Source organism: Topomyia yanbarensis, chromosome 2 (assembly GCF_030247195.1).
Source record: "Topomyia yanbarensis strain Yona2022 chromosome 2, ASM3024719v1, whole genome shotgun sequence".
Classification (NCBI taxonomy): Eukaryota; Metazoa; Arthropoda; class Insecta; order Diptera; family Culicidae; genus Topomyia; species Topomyia yanbarensis.
Window position 1 is genome coordinate 3,676,211 of NC_080671.1, and position 18,030 is coordinate 3,694,240.

The 18,030-nt window shown below is 35.3% G+C and overlaps 1 long non-coding RNA gene across 2 annotated transcripts in view; it reads right to left on the reverse strand.

The window, feature by feature from the left end:
• Positions 1-17,825, reverse strand: part of LOC131681650 (uncharacterized) — an 84,964-nt gene extending 67,139 nt beyond the window's left edge. For both annotated transcript variants that reach the window (XR_009303963.1, XR_009303964.1), the window contains exon 1: positions 17,609-17,825. This is a non-coding gene — a long non-coding RNA (uncharacterized LOC131681650). The remainder of the gene's footprint in view (positions 1-17,608) is intronic.
• Positions 17,826-18,030: the final 205 nt, after the last annotated feature.

Genomic DNA, 18,030 nt, shown 5'->3' on the forward strand with positions numbered 1-18,030 from the left:
TCTTTAGCAAAGTTATAGAGTTTTGCCAATAACTTTGCTGAAGACACTAAGTCTTTGTGTTTAATATCTTCAACATTATTGCTGGTTGTTTGTGTATGAACTCTTTAAAGCCAGTCCATTACTCTAACTTTGAAATATCATTCTAAAAAGTTCGGTATGTGCCGTAAAAAGGTTTGAATTATCAACAAGGACAACTTTCTATATTACAACAACGGCTTACCTCGTGCATTTTCTAAATTTCATTTGCAATTTTTGAAAAATAAAGTGTTTCAAATGGTGAATGGTTGTTAGCATGGAAACGGTTGAGTTTACGTCAATAGTGTTTTCGGATTAGTTATCAAAAATTGCAAGGTCTGTCATTTGCTGGTATGATTTTTATTATTAATCCTCCTATAAGTGAGATTTTTCTTATCAATTTGTTTTTGGTAAAAGAAATGAGCTAATGTCTTTAGAAGAGTTGTGGATATTGCTTTCATGAAAATTTTTACATTTCTTACAAAAGAAATGTATAGGATTCGCTCAAACTTTGAAAACTTTTTCCGAGGCCCGGAGGGCCGAGTCTCATATACCAATCGACTCAGCTCGACAAATTGAGACAATGTCTGTATGTGTGTGTGTGTGTGTGTATGTGTGTATGTATGTATGTACAAAATGTCATGTAATTATCTCAGCAATGGCTGAACCGATCTTAATGAAATTAGTTTCAAATGAAAGGCCTAACGTTGCCATTTGACACTATTATTTTTGATTTTCGATATGTTGTTTACTTTCTGAGATATGGGCGATTTTGTCAAAACACAGCAGGTTTTTTGCGAATAACTTTTGAAAATTACAATATTGTCCAACAACTTCACATTTATAGAAAGCTTGTTAAAATACCTTTCTAACAAGCTACTGATTGTCAAAATCCGTGCACGAGCGGCGGAGATATTAAACATTTTGTATTTTTACTCCTCGCTTACCAATTTCCACTAATTAAAAATGAGATTGTTTCATATAGAGTATTGCTTTACTGGTGTTTTAGGGGCAAAACTAAACCGATTTTGAATATCGGGGTATGAAAACACGTCTACGTGATTCAAGGAATTTGATGTTGAGAACATTTTGTGAATTACCTTTATAATAAATTAACTATTTCTCAAAAATCAATATATAAGTTCACTTCAAAGACAAAATAATGTGTTGATAAAGAAACAGTGACTTCTAGTATTTATTCCTTGGATTAGGCATTGCGTTCAATCATGAGAGAAATGTTGGATTGTATATCAATACACAGATCAACAAGTAATTCACCTAGTAGTGAGATAAAAGATTTCTCATATAATTATACTCGTGGCGTCACCGAAAGCAACTGTATGTTTGAAGCCCAAAAGTCTAGCGAAAATTTAGCTCTTTTCCTTTTACTACTCACATTAATTATGACAAGAATGAAAGAAATCAATATATCATAATAATATACCTATAAAAATAATGTCACTGCATTAACCATCATTTGCCATTCCTCACACGCCCCCACCCATCTCTCTCTCTCTCTCTCTCTCTCTCTCTCTCTCTCTCTCTCTCTCCTTATCTCTCTGTCTATCTCTTCTATCGCATCTATCTAGCTATTTCTGTATCCATTTCTAAGTTGTGTAATAAGATCTTCTGCCAATCTGAAATATTTATTAATTGTAATTGCGAAGGTTTAAGAAAAAACTATTTTTTGTCTGCTGCTACATCAACTCAATTTTAATTCAATTGTATTCAAAGCATGTATCTACACTATAATTAAGGAAATTCATGGCTATATCCGAAAAATGTTTGGCTTAACTGGGTAATATGAAAGTTTGACGATGAAAATTTTCAAATGAGACATTCCACGTGCGGTATTCAAACTATTCGTATCTCTATTGAATTTTGAATGAAATATATGCTCAAAGACTGAAAGCTGAAGCCAGCAGGATTGGTCTTGCAATCAACGTTTCGAAGACAAAATACATGAAAGGAAGAGGTTCTAGAGACGACATTGTGAACCTCCCACCCGAGTTCGGATTGACGGTGACGAAATCGAGATGGTCGACGAATTCATGTATTTGGGCTCACTGGTAACCGACGATAATGATAACAGCAGAGAAATTCAAAGACGGATCTTGGCGGGAAATCGTGCCTACTTTGGACTCCGGAGGACGCTCCGGTTGAACAAAATTCGCCGCCGCACGAAGTTGATTATCTACAAGACGCTGATTAAATCGGTGGTCCTCTACGGCCACGATAGCTGGACTATGCTCGTGGAGGACCAACGCGCCGTTGGAGTTTTCAAACGAAAGGTGTTGCGTACCATCTATGGTGGCGTGCAGATGGAAGACGGAACGTGGCGCAGACGAATGAACCATGAGTTGTATCAGCTGCACATTCGTTATATTGGTACGAACTTTCATGAGAAATAACGAATCAAAGACCAAAAATATCCACAAATTAAATCCAGAAAAAGAAGTCACCCAAAGTATCACCTCTCGATGGGGGGGGGGGGGGGGGGTGTAACTACAATGTGTCTTCTAACTTATCGTCGTCCATATCTGGATATACTGAGTAGTTTGAACCATTTTTTTCACAGTATTGGTCTGTATAGGACTTATTTATCCATATTTCTTGCACGAGAATTCCGAACGAAACAATATGAAAGCTATAAGGATGAATGGAAAGAGACTGCATTGCAATCAACTGAATGCATGGCTTTTATGCTATCGACATTTCACACTATTTACTTCAATGCAAATAAAAACTTTTAAATATCTACCTGTCTCATTCACGAATCGCATTCTCCCTGTCGTTCTCTGTTCAAGGGGCTTGAAAGCATATGTGTCCTTGTCTCACTTTACTATATTCAATTGCGCGTTAAAATACTGGACCAGTAAATTCTATTCTGTACATAAACCTTTTTTTCGGGAATATGTGACCAAAAAGTAAACTTCGAATTCCAAATCAAATTGAACGTTCCAGGTTCCTGATAACTAATTAAGGTCCAACAATAAAGTAGAAACACCAGAAAATCTTCAAACAACGCGTCAAGTAAAGAAGCATAAAAGCAAAAAGAATAAAACCAAAAAAAATGGAAGCCCTAGAAAGTCCATTGCAAATTTATTAGCCTTTTCTCAGAAGATGGTATTTTCAAAAACATTTCAAAACTTTCTGATGCAATGGTTCTCAAATTCATACAATCCAATTTATTCATTTTCTTTATTCAAAAATGTTTTTAGCTTCAAATATATGACAATTTCATTTCAATTAATTATTTCATTCAGCATATTTTTATTCGTTTTGTTCATCTCCGTTCATTTTACTTATTTTATTCGTTTCATTCTTTGGATTCACTCTGATCAGTTTATTCTTTTTGTGCATTTTACTCATATCATTCATTTAACTTATTTTATTCATTGTTTTCATTGTATGCATTTTATTCATTTTGTTCAGTTTCTTCATTTTAATAATCTGACTACTTTTTCAGTTTTAATCACTTCATCCAAATAATTTATTTGATTCAATTTATTTCTTTATATTGATTTATAACCTTTTACCATTGTTTAATTTTTCATTTTAATCAATGTATTTTATTCTGCTCATTTCCTTCATTTTATTCATTTTATCACTTCAGTTCATTTTGTTTATTTGATTCGTTTGTTTTATTTATACATTTCATTTATTTTTTACTTTATTCATTTTGTTCATCCATTCTTTTTATTCATTTGATCCATTTCATTAATTTGATTCATTGTATTCAATGGATGAATTAAATCAATTTGATTCATTTGATTCATTTGATTCATGTGATTCATGTGATTCATTTGAATCATTTGATTCATTTGATTCATTTGATTCATTTTATTTTTATCTTTAATTTTATGCATTTCATGTTCAGTCATTCGTTATATTTCAATCAATTTGTTAGTATGAGTCAATTTATTTTATTAATCTTATAACTATTTCTAAATATAATCTTAATTTTTATTTAATAACCTAATCTAATTTGATTCGCGTATTTTATAATTTTGATTTATATGAATTTTTCTACTTATTTTATGAATTTACAAGCCTATTATTTCATTTTTTACTTTACTTTTTTATTTCGGACGTTTTGTTGATTTCTATAATTTATTCAGTTTATTCGAGATTTTATTCGTGCAAGGCTAGAAACTGTTTTCATCCCACCTCTAATTGGGTGCCTACTTCTCGTGAGTTCTGCAAACTAATCCAATAATGAAATGTGTAAGAAATGTCTCATCTCACTGCTAGGTGGATTAAATCGGTTTTTAAGAAGAATGTTGAAAATTCCATCATAACATGGAGCTTTCATATTTTTCAACTTTTGCATGGTGCTGGGTCATTAGGCCGAAAGCCAGTAGGCCGAATGTCGTTCGGCCGAATGCCGTTAGGCCGACTGCCATTAGGCCGAAAGGGTCATTAGGCCGAAGACCATTTGGCCGAATGGGTCATTAGGCCGAATGAGTCATTAGGCCGAATGAGTCATTAGGCCGAATGGGTCATTAGGTCGAATGGGTGATTAGGCCGAATGGGTCATTAGGTCGAATGGGTCATTAGGCCGAATGGGTGATTAGGCCGAATGGGTCGTAAAGCCGAATGGGTCATTAGGCCAAATGGGTGATTAGGCCGATTAATAATAATAATAATGTTTAGAATATTTACAACACCTTTCTCGTTGCCTTAATGGAACAAATAAATAATGGCGACGCCTAATGTGGCTACGCCACATCGCTTTATGTCAAGAGCTGTCCGACATCGCTCCGCTCCGTCGGACTTAAACTAATTTAAGCCCCTATGTTTGAGTAATCCGGGCAAACGAGTGGATCACAGGTTTGCTTGCGAGAGGCCGCCGCTTCCGACGCAAAGGAATATACAGCACTCCAAAGAAAAGCAAAGGACCTTCGAATATCAACGCGTCTTCTGTTCGACATTTCGAGGGACCCTCTAGTACAACATGAGTTAGTAATTTTTGAGCCATGGGAAACTCGGCCCTACTGCCCCATTCGGCCTAATAACCCTTTCGGCCTAACGAACCATTCGGCCAATGACCCTTTCGGCCTAATGACCCATTCGGCCTAATGACCCATTCGGCCTAATGATCCATTCGGCCTAATGACCCATTCGGCCTAATGGCGTTCGGCCTTGCAGCATTCGGCCTAACGGCTTTCGGCCTAATGGCCCGACACCATTTCACAAACGACAATCTTGATATTGACGTCTTCGAACATTCTTCAAGCGAATCAGAAGCTGATTATAATAGGTCGTCAATAATAGGAGTAATAAATTTTGACTGTGTTGTTGGTACTGAAAAAAATCCTAGCATCTATAAAATCTTAAATTTTGAAATGCCGTATTTGTCAGCTTTATTTTGTAAATCATGGTTAAAATTGTTCTCAATATAAGTGAATTCGGCTTCAGAGCATGCTGACGTATTAGTGCCGTTAGCCTTTCTCTTCATAAGAATAACTTGTGAAGGAGAAAAGCCAAGTGAATTTTTCAATTCGCTTGATATTTCGTCCGAACTTTGGCCTTGCGGTAACCCTTTCAACACAGCCTTGAATGGTCTATTTGTCTTGAAATTTTATGAATAAAATTTATATAACTTCTCGCCGTAAGATACTGGACTAGTCGTTTGTGGCCAATCAATCCATCCGCTGTAACTCGACATTCTCCTCTTCAACCAATGTGAAAAGATGCTTTCATGTCCGTAATGAACATCGAAAGTTCAGTTCGAAAGGCTCTGAAGTCGGAGATAGATCATCATTGCTATCGGCGGAGCAGATTGCTATCTCTTCTCATTGGCATTACGCACAATGCTAGAAAATTTACATTTTTTTTCAGCTTCACATTCGGATAAAACATTGAATGAGTTGCTACAATTTATTGGATTTTCGGGTGGAGAAGATACCCTTTTTTGTTTCTTTTAAATGTTTGGCACACGGCCTTTCTGAGAGGACCCAGACATGTTGGAAGAATTACATATTTCTTTTTTTGAGCACAAAAAGTAGAAGGTCTTGAGAAAGACTGTTGCTGTTGAAAAACTGTAGGTAAACGTGCAGTTATCAAGATCGAACAAGCCAAACTGACTCTCAGTTGGTATAATTATTATTAATCGCCAAATTATGAACAAGAATCAAAACAAAAACTAGGAAACAATCACAATAGCTCGATTTTTATAAATACTAATAGTTTCATGGATACGAGGTTTATTACTCATGATTTCAGGAGTTTGATCTCATAAACCAGTTAATGAAATCGCGATTTTTTCACGAATTTCTTTTCCGTGTGCGTTTTGCAATGCACAGTTATATAGTTAGTTGTCTAACAAGATGCATGATGCTAAGCGATTTTGAAACGTGATCCGTTGGATACAATAACTTTGAAACTTTGTAACATGAGTTCGACTATATCTCAAATACATATTTATATATTTTGCTATATTTTTCATCAATTTCATCTGATCCGAATCCAGAGCAATCTCACTAATACTTTAAAGTCTCCATTCCTATAAAATCCTTACGCACCAAATCGACTTGTCCATCGCATAACTTCTCGAGGATGCAAAAACATGTACATAATTTAGAGGACATGTTTTTCTAATGCTTGAAAAAATAAATACAATGTGATAAACCCCCGGCACAAAACGCAAACGCACCCCTCCGGTATTTCGCATTTTATCGTGCTTCACTTTACATTTTCTTCCCACTCGGGGAAATCAGATTCGGTGATTCCCCCGGTGACACAGACCATTCGAAATGGAAGAATAATATTGATCCCACGCAACATTTCCTATGAATTTGATTTCGGTCGCAATTTTTTTACATTTGAAACATTATTTTGCGAACGCACGTCGGATCCCCCCTTCAAAGTTTTATAGCCATGTATTATGATTATGTTTTCAAATTTAGTCCATTGTCATGGAAAATTGACAAGTTTTCCCTACTTTTTATTTTTTTGTAAATCGCCAACATTAGATGGACAATACAAACGGCCACGATTCGCTCGAGGAGGTTAACCCCTGAGGTTTATGATAATAAATCCTATTTTCATGCTCGTTCGGTTTTGCTTACAGGCCTGCCGGAGCGAAATTTTCGCATAGTCTGGATAAAGCAAAATCCTGTTCTGTACCCTCCGAATTAGCGAGTTCAATTTCAAATCAGAAGAATCGAATTCAGCGTAATTCGAGCATGTCAGTTTCGTTCCAATGTGAACGAACCGGATTTCAACGACGGCGATGCTGCCCATCTACTAATGGGACTTTTCCTTGCTAGTGACCATCAGTGTGTCGTTCGAAATTGGGATCGGTTTTCCATTTTGAAAAGAAATCCAATACGAACGTGCGGATGAAAAACGAGGAAATTCATTAAGCACTTTCCAAAAAATCACGATAAGAGTGAGCAAATAAACGGACGAACGAACGTCGTCAGTCTCCACTCCACTTCGTAATCAGGAATTGGTTGTCTTATTCAGGTTGTTCATCGTGTGCCATTTCGTGGGTGGACCGGGACGGTGTTGAAATTTGTGGTTAGAAAGAGATAAAAGTGGAAAATGTTCCCCTGTCGTTTGTACGAAAAATTGCGAGTCCCCAAATTTGTGAATAGCATAGAACGAATTTTGGGACAGTTACGTTTTTACGTTACGAAAACAGGACCGTGAATAGTGTTCAGAGAACGTTCATTTTTAACGCACGTGAACTAAAATCATGACGCTAACAATGTTGTACTCTATTTTGATAAATTTGAGCGTATTCTCTTTCTTTTAGTATCTTTAAATTATTCACAAATTAAGAATCATCGCTCTTGGCCGATTTGTTGTGAACTGGGCACATGATTCATTAGCCAAGAAGGATGCCATATGCTGAAACATTAACCTTAACTTGTGAAAAAGTATTTCTAGTATGCTTTTGCTAATTGAAAACAATCTAGCTTTTCATGGAAAAAATCCTCTTGTCCTAATTCCGTTCCGCATCCACATCACCGCCACCGAACCCCAGGCACCCAAATCAGCATTAAATTTACTATTCCACCAAACACACAATAAATCAAGTAGAAACTTCTAAAAGTCATCGCCAGAGTCCTTGGCCCTGGTCCGAATCCAATATAAAATAGTCCCCTGAAGCAGTGGTCCCGATCCCCCATCAAGTCCCCGCCAGCGCACGGCACGGAGAAGTAGGAAACAGACGTACTGTCCACTACTCCAACGACGACTGACTGCCGGTCGCCCCGGTGGCAAATGACGGACGGGCAAGCAAAATCTGAGGGCAGGATGGATGGAAATCTTTCAATTTGATTTGAAGAGTTTTTCATTTGACCGTTTCCATTTTCGGAACCAATTTCAGCTCATTCTTATCCTGCGATGATGGCTTTCCGACTGGCTCCTTTGTGTACCGAGGGCGGCCAACCCACGTCGCACGTCCACTCGTCACCGGCATTTTCCTGTCCCGCCACACATTCGGATCCAATTCTGTTCGGCTCTCTTATCAGACATCGTTATTCCAATTTCAATTTCACATTTAACTTTTAGCACACTCGAACAACTTAGCCCTAGTCGGGTGGTTTGGCAGGCAGGTGGGTGGAAGTGGGTGGGTGGCTAGCACAGCAAAAAAAAGGACACAAAATAACTAAATAAATTTAACTAACATGGATTTCGTCTTCACATTTTCCTTCTTATTACAAATTCCACTTGGACACAAAAATGACGCCGGTCTTTTTCTTTTGTTGGCAAATATCCCCCTCAGCACTTTTATTTTTGCGCTATACACACATTCCCTTGCCGTTATCAGAATCACATTTCCAATTTTCTAATTACGATCCGATTCTTTGATTTTTCTTTTTCAACAATGACCACTTGAGCATTTTTTTTTTGCAACACAACACAACACACGGTATCCGAATATTCGACTCGGCCAACTTCGATGCCGGGTGGATTTCTTGAATTCTCATTCGGTGGAAATCCTGTACGCAAGAACGCATTCCAAATGTGTAATAGGTAACCTACTCTCGAAACGGCTTGCTTTGTTCATGAGTGTTCTGCAGTGGACTCTAATAGCTGTCAATCATTCGGTGGATCGTTGAAGCCCTGTCGAATTGAAAACTGACACTTTTCACTGCTAATCACCCCAAATTGGAAATGTACATACCTACGGGGGAAATCGAAAGATTTTCTTCGTTGATATGAGTAACAAAAATACCATTGTCGGGAACGAACGATAGTCATAATTCATTACACATACTAATTCTTAAAAATGAGTTTTCTGTGGGTGTGAGCTGTACTCGAAAGTCGTAGTTGAAAGTATATTCAAGTTAAATATGACCATTTTTGATTCAATTTGCCAAGATTTTCATTTTAAACAAAATAGTCTACAGTGAGGTGGAGCCCTCAGTCCCACATTTGATAGCTAAGCTGTCTTCGGATGCTAAAAATGTGAAAAAAAATATAAAGGTCTCTACGATTTTTGAAATTTTTCGCAAGCAAAATTAGCTTCTTCAAAGTTTGAAAACAGGGATACATGAATTCCGTTCACGATACAGCACGTCAACGGAACGTCAAAATTAGTTAAGTGCAGTTAAATGGTGACATTAACACACAATACCAACGGCACGGAATGTTTTTACGTACGGAACTTGCGTACGGGTCACACGAGAAACACATTCAACTGATCCTGATTAAACGGTAACGTGACGTAGACGTTCTTTTCCGTTCACGGATGCTGATGTAAAATGTCTAATCGGGTTTAACGATGCAAGTGTTGTGGTTTAATTGTGCTCATCACAGCATGCTGTGCGTTTAACTGTCATCACTCGTTTGTTTACTGTATTGTAAGGTTTGAATTTTATTCGTTTCCAAATTGTCGTGCATTAAAAGAGAAGTGAAAATTAAGGTTTTGGATATACGGACAAATAAAAAGGGTGTAACTATACGAAAATTGGTGAAAGCATTTGGAATTCATCACGTGGGAGGAGGGACAACCGGAATATCTATAAAAAAAGCCACAAAAGCAACGTACTGCAAAATGTACAGAAATGCACGCATTTCTTCGAGAAATATAGTTTGCTGACATAGCCGAACAAACTTTTTCGACGATCCATAGAATCGTTACCCAGCAGCAATTTTAGTTCGGCACCACTTCATGACCAGTTTACAACAAAAATGTTTGGGTTTTTTGTTCCAAACTGGTTTTGTGAACAAGATGCCGCAACAAAAATTGCTACTTGGGTATTGCTTCGAGATCTGACTATTGTTGAAGAAACGAGTATACATACCAAACTACAACTCTAAGCAACTTTCCGGGTACCGATCAAATAGCGTGTCGGTTGTAAATATGGTAGTTTTGCTTCGTTCAACATTCAATGTTCTTTTCGTTAATGCAGATTGGCTTGGTAATATACCATACCTTAATTTATAGTCATTGCTGAGTTTTTCCATTTTATTTGCAATTTTTCCATTCTATTTTATTTTTCCTGTCGTTTCATATTTTAATACCCTGCTTTTTTATTTTTTTCTTTGTCATTACGTCAAACTTTTAAAATTAGTCTTTTAGTTCCATTCATTCTTATCATTCCCTTTTTCTATTTTCTTTTTTCTCTATATATTTTTGCATTTTTCCTTTTTTAAATTCATTTCAAAATGTCTCATTGTCCCTTTATCTACATTTCTCGTATTTTGGTGCATGTTTTCTAGTTTTTAGCTTTCCGTTTTCCGTAGGTTTATTTTTTCTCATTGCTAATTTATTATATTTCTTTTTTAACACATGTTCCTTAATCTTTCATTTTGTTCATTTTTGTTATTCTTCATTTTTCCATATAACCTATTTTGAAAGTGCTTTTTTTCTGTTGGCCATTTTCCAACAGGTTTGTTTTTTCATTTTTTTTATTTTTCTAGAAAACATTAGATTTTTTATGCCATTACGCGCATTTTTTCTTCGTTTTACATTTAGGCTGTTGTTTGAATTTCTGTCAAGTTTCATTTCTAATGTTGTTTTCCATTCTTTAAATAATCTAATCTATTTTTTCAATTTCTTCTTGTTATTTTTTCAATTTTGTGTACCATTTTAGTTTCATACTATTTTTTGTTTTCCATTTTGTCCGTTTTTTGTTCAATTCATTTTTTTAATTTCTTCATGTTTATTTTATTTTTGTCTTTTATATCTATTCCTCTACTTTTATGCATTCTTAACGCTTTATTCACTTTTTCTATCGCTTTAAATATTTTTTGTTTTTAATGTTGAATATATTTTATTATTTTCGAGCTTTTCAGTTTCATGCATTTTTATTTTATATCAATGTTCGTATTTTTTTAGTTGTTTTACATTTCTTACAAAAGAAATGTATAGGATTCGCTCAAACTTTGAAAACTTTTTCCGAGGCCCGGAGGGCCGAGTTTCATATACCAATCGACTCAGCTCGACAAATTGAGACAATGTCTGTATGTGTGTGTGTGTGTGTGTGTGTGTGTATGTGTGTATGTATGTATGTACAAAATGTCATGTAATTATCTCAGCAATGGCTGAACCGATCTTAATGAAACTCGTTTCAAATGAAAGGCCTTTTGACACTATTATTTTTGTTTTTCGATATGTTGTTTACTTTCTGAGATATAGGTCATTTTGTCAAAACATTGCAGGTTTTTAGTAAATAACTTTCAAACAAAGCAACCAACAAACTGCACATAATTAGAAACCTTGTAAAAATACCTTTCTATTAAGCTATATATTGTCAAAATCCGCTCACGAGCGGCGGAGATATTAAACATTTTGTATTTGTATTCCTCGCTCACCAATTTTCACTAATTAAAAAGGAGACCGTTTCATATAGAGTATTGCTTTACTGGTGTTTTAGGGGCAAAACTAAACCGATTTTGAACATCAGGGTATGAAAATACATCTACGTGATTCAAGGAATTCGATTTTGAAAACATTTTGTGAATTACCTATATAATAATTGAACTATTTCTCAAAAATCAATTTGTAAGTTCACTACAAAAACAAAATAATGCGTTCATAGTGATTTTTTTTCTAGAGTTCCTGTATTTATCCCTTGGATTAGGCGTTGCGTTCAATCGTAAAGTAAATATTGGATGGTATATAACTATACAGATCATCAAGTAATTCACCTAGTAGTGAGATAAGACTTCTCATACAATTATACTCGTGGCATCACCGAAAGAAACTGTATTTTTGAATCCCAAAACTCTAGCAAAAATTTAGCTCTTTGCAAAATTTAGATTATATTGGTTATGGCGCAAAAATTACTACTTACATTATTTATAATAAGGATGTAAGGAATCAATATATCGCATAATATACCTATAAAAATAAGGTCTGGCATGGCCTCACATGCCCTCCCCATATCTATCTCACTCTCTCTTTCACTCTCTCTCTTTCTTCATGTTGGTAACAACTGTCACGACTCACACCTATCTTGCTATTTCTCTATCCATTTCTAAGTTGTGTGATAAGATTCTCTGCTAATCTTTATTAATATTCAAGCTAATTTCATGTGTGCGATGTAATTGTGAAGGTTTGAGAAAACAAAACTATTTTTTGTCTGTTACCCTATTATTTTCTTTGCATTTTAGTGTACAAGAGACTCGCGGAAACAAGTTTAATAATACATCCTACATGTCAAATAAAATATTTGTAGTCCGAGAAAATTTGCAAAATATTTGCCTTATGGGAAAACTATAACTATTTTCAAGGTGGAATTGGTATTTCGAAACGTTGCACTATGGGTAGACAGGTGACCATCGAAAACTACATCAACTCAAATTTATTTCTGTTTCATTCAAAGCTTGTATAAACACTATAATAAAGGAAATTCATGGCTATCTCAGAAAAATATGTGGCTTAACTGGGAGGTGGGACATTCCACGTGCGATATTTCAACTCTTCGTATCTCTATTGAATTTTGAATAAAACATATGCTCAAATATGTCATGTGAAAACTGAGAACACCTTTTTGTGATGAAATTATTGAAAATGCACATACTTTATATTGGTATGAGCTTTCATGAAAAATAACGGATCAAAGCCCAAAAATATCCACGAATTAGATCCGGGAAAAGAAGTCTCCTAAAGTCCCCACTCTCAATGGGGGATGCAAGTACAAGGTGTCTTCTAACTTATCCTCGTCCATATCTGCTCTATACTGAGTACACTTCAATTGAAGTTTCAATGGAAGTCACAATTAGTAGTGAGGCATTGGATAATTCAGCACACGTTTCGTTCGAGTTTTCCATATTGTACAAGTAAATTAGCGAGGATTGCAATCAGAGTTTATGCATTGGACAGATAGTTGATCTGACTACATTTTTGCCATCCTGACAGTTTGAACCATTTCTTTTTCACAGTATTGGATTGTACAGGGCTTATTTATCCATATTTCCTCAACGAGAATTCCGAACGAAACAATATGCAAGCTATAAAGATGACTGGAAAGAGACTGCATTATAATCAACTGAATGCACGCCTTTTATGCTATCGACATAGCCTAGACACTTCACACTATTTTTTTTAATTCAAATGAAAACTTTGAAATATCTACTTGTCTCTTTTACAAATTGCATTCTCCATCTTTTGCTCTCTGTTCAAAGGGCTTTCGTGAGATTTTGTCTACTTTCCGAATCTGTAATAAGTTTTGATGTAGGCGTTAATTTGATAAAGTTATGACATATTTGTCGAATGATGATTCGTCAAATCGTTGTAAACGTCACGAAAGAATGTGTCATGTGACCTTGTCTCACTTTACTATATTCAACTGCGCGTTAAATTACTGGACCAGCAAATTCTATTCTGCACAATATTTTTCGGGAATATATGACCAAAAAGTAAACTTTGATTTCCAAAGCAAATTGAACGTTCCAGGTTCCTGATAACTAATTAAGGTCTATCAATAATATTGAAACACTAAATAATCTTAAAACGACGCCGTCAAGTAAAGAAGCGTAAAAACGAAAAGACTAAAACAAAAAAAGGATAGAAGCCCTAGAAATCCCATTGTATATTAATTAGCCTTTCCGCGGAAGATACAATTTTCAAAATCATTTCATAACTTTCTGATGTAATGGTTCTCAAATTCGTACAATCTGGATTATCTATTTTCTTATTTTATTCAAAAATGTTTTTTAACTTTAACTTTAAATGATCATTGCATTTTAATTAATTGTTTCATTCAGCATCTTTTTATTAATTTTGTTAATCAGCGTTCACTTAATATACTTTATTCGTTTTATCATTTGGATTCACTCTGATCAGTTTATTCATTTCGTGCATTTTAGTCATATCATTCATTTCACTTATTTTATTCCCTGTTTTCATTCATTTCATACATTTTGTTTAAAATGAAGAACATTTTATTAACCTGACTATTTTTTCAGTTTTATTCATTTCATCCAAATAATGCTTCTGACACAATTTATTTTTTCTATTAATTTATAACCTTACAACATCGATTAATTTATCATTTCAATCAATGCATTTTCTTCTTTTTTATTCATTTTGTCAATTCACTTCATTTTATTTATTTGGTTCGTTTGTTTCATTTATTCATTTATTCATTTAATTTATTCTTTATTCGTTTTAGTTCCTTAGTTCATTCCATTCATTTTATTCATTTGAACCCTTAAATTAAATTGATTCATTTAATTCTTTTGATTCATTTGCTTCACTTGATTCATTTAATTTGATTAATTTGGTTCATTTTATTCATTTAATTCATTTTGTTCATATCTTTAATTTTATTCATTTCAGGTTCAGTCATTCCATTTATTTATTTAATTCAATTTGTTAGTTTGAGTCAATTCATTCTATTAATCTTATACTTATTTCTAAATATAGTCTAAATTTTCATTAATTAAGCTAATATAATTTGATTCGTGTATTTGATAATTTTGATTTACTACTTCGCATGAGTTCTGCAAACTAATGAATGATCCAACAGTGATATGTGTAAGAAATGTCTCATCTCACTGCTAGGTGGATTAAATCGGTTTTTTTTTTTCATTTTCATTGATTCTCAAAAAATTTCAACATCTGCCGTTTTTTTATAATTTTCACCATTTGTTCAACAATGTCGACTTCTTTAATCTTTGCAATTTGATTGTCTAGTTTCCTGTTTTCTTTTATCGATTCTTACAGGTTTTGTTTTGGTTTTTGTTTTCGATTATACATTTTTTGATAATTGACTTTAATTTGTTTATGTGGTTGATTCTGCGATTTTTAGTTTTTCTGTACACACTTTCAATATAAAGTTTTCCCTTTATTTTGTTTTTTGTACAATTGAACAAAGGGATTTTTTTTTTGTTTAGATAATGTTTATAATTTTTGCAATTATGTACTACATTTTTAATCTTTCCATTTCTTTACTTTTACTAATGCTATTGACGAAAAATTCCTCTTCAAAGTCACCAAAACATACGAAGACGTATTCAAAATACTATAGAGTATTAACAGCCCTCCGTTTTTACCGTCATTGGCACTACAAACAACTAGAGCAAAAAACTGGTACAGAACAATATAATTTCAGTGTAATAAAGGTACATAATATCAGTAAATACAATGGATTTCAAACTTTAACTTTGTGATGCACGGGCAATATACAGTAGTGGGGGCCCGTACGTTGGACCCCCCGGGCCCGTATTTTCTATCTACGGCCCTGCTTATTTAAAGTAGCCAATAGATCTAGTGCAGATTGCGGCACACCAGAAATACAAGTGCGGTGGAAAACCGATCCGAAAAACGAACTGAACAACATTAATTGTACAGAATAGCATCGATTTCTCGCGATAATTTCACAAACTAACACAACACCGTGCAGGATGCTAATTCTGGGTTCAATTATCTTCAATTCCAACGGGAATTAGATGAGTAAATCACACAATTAAAAACACTATGAGACACAGGAAACTCGCAGCAGGAGCAGTACGTCTGCTTGGCACCAAAAAAGGGCGTCGCTGATAGTCGCTCAGTTAATTGACCTGTTGCAGAGGTTAAAATATTCGCTCATTCTCACGACAAGCAGTTTATCGCACAGCTTTTTCATCCTTAGTAGGCACGGACCAACTTTTCACCTTTCAAGAAATTGCGAGAATTTGCTGACAATGCAGTATGGAAGCGTGATAATTTCGCTGCTTCGAACCTCGTGATAAATTAAGTTCAAGAAAAACCATTAATATATTACATTATAGAATTTATTTCCCCACATTATTGCAGTATTTTCATTCTAAGGATCTACTCATTTTTGTGAATTTTTACGAAACCATTAGTTATTCGGCAATTTTACATTAGGCGCGAAAATATCATCTCATATTATACCGTGAAAAGATAAGATCCAATGCTGTCTTGTCGGGAAAAGTTGGAGAGCAAACAATGTTACATCGTATGTTTGCTTTTTTATTGCTGGTCGAAGTAGGTGAAATATCGCCTTATTCTGTTCACGAATGCGAAAATTGTAAACTCTGACCTGTTGCTCATAGCAACAGCGAACGATACGCTGCTCCACGCGACTTGCTGCAATGCGGCTGTAGTTGATCGCTCGGTCCTACCAACTGTAGAATACGTGTTGTTCTAACAAGTTTCGGTCGGTCGCTTGCTCAACGCTCCTAGCAATGTCGATCTTCCATAGCCGCTACGCTAGGAATTTGTTCAATACTGGGCTGTTGAGAGTAGTTAACACAGCTGACTTCAGCTCGTGATACATTGTTTAAAACTGCACCCGGGTATCCGAGAAACCCTCCACCACATTCTCTCGAGTGTCTTTTCTTCTTGAATTCTTTCGAACTTATCCCGGAGGTCATCGGGGCAAGTGATGTTAATTCTGACTTAAATCTCACCATACATTCAGCGCTTGTGACGTTTGAAGTTACGATGTCGATTTTTTGCGGAATTCCTAGATATTCAAGAGACAAACGGATCTTCGGGTTTTCACTTTTTTTACACTGTTATTTCAGTTTCAGTCACTGCAAAATAATATTATTTCCGAGAACCACGAAAAAATCGTTGCTTTTTGGGGAAAAAGATTAACAATACAAATACTAATCCACTGAAAGACACATTTTTCCAGCCTACTGCCCGGTTATTCGAGTTAATCAATAACCATTTTCAGGGTCGTAAGAGTATCAGTTTATGGGTTTCGAGTAAGCAAGATGAATGAATTCAATATGCTCGAACATCCGAATCAGAACAGTGCGGCTGAAACAAGATACTGTCAGATGAACCAAAAAAATGTTTTGTTGATTATCCGAATGTTTCTTGTACTCCAGTGTTACAGCATTCTTGTACTGAAGTGTATCGTACTATATTAAAATCATATTTCCAGAACTCAGACCTTGTAACGTGAACTATTGAGAAACATATGAACACTTTTTTAATACAAAAGTTTTCGTTACATCCATTACAAGTGAAATTTCAATATCATTTACTGTATATTTGATTCAACAACTTCATCGTTGTTTATAAAAGCAATCTCAATCCAACTCTGTAACGTACCTAAAATCCGTGGCCAACTATGATAGGAACCTTATCATCCGTAACCAGAGATTGAATACCTTAGTTTTTGTAGATACATGCTATAAGAGGATGTTTTTAAATAGTCACCTTTTCATTCGCCAATCAATTATAATCCAAGAACGACCGCGTATCCTTTTGAGTGTTATTCCTTCGCTGCTGAACATACGACTGAACAAACGTATCCAATTCCCGGCGAGCTATTTTGCATACCGAACCGATCTCCGATTTGAATACGCCCGAGCCAGAACGCAAACATGCGCAATTTGAATTTTAAACTAGAAACCTTTTCCAACCAACCAACAGATTTCTACCGGGCGAAAAAAATGGCTTCGTGTCGTTCAACCTTCCAATCAGAACTGACGGACGATATCATTTTTTAGCCGCTTGCAACCCCTTCAAAAGTTAGCTAACCATCAATCGGTTAACCCTACTCTCCATCTCTGTTCCGCATTAGCATGCCATTTCGATCGCACCAGTGTGACCAAATTTCAATATTCGACGACAAGGGT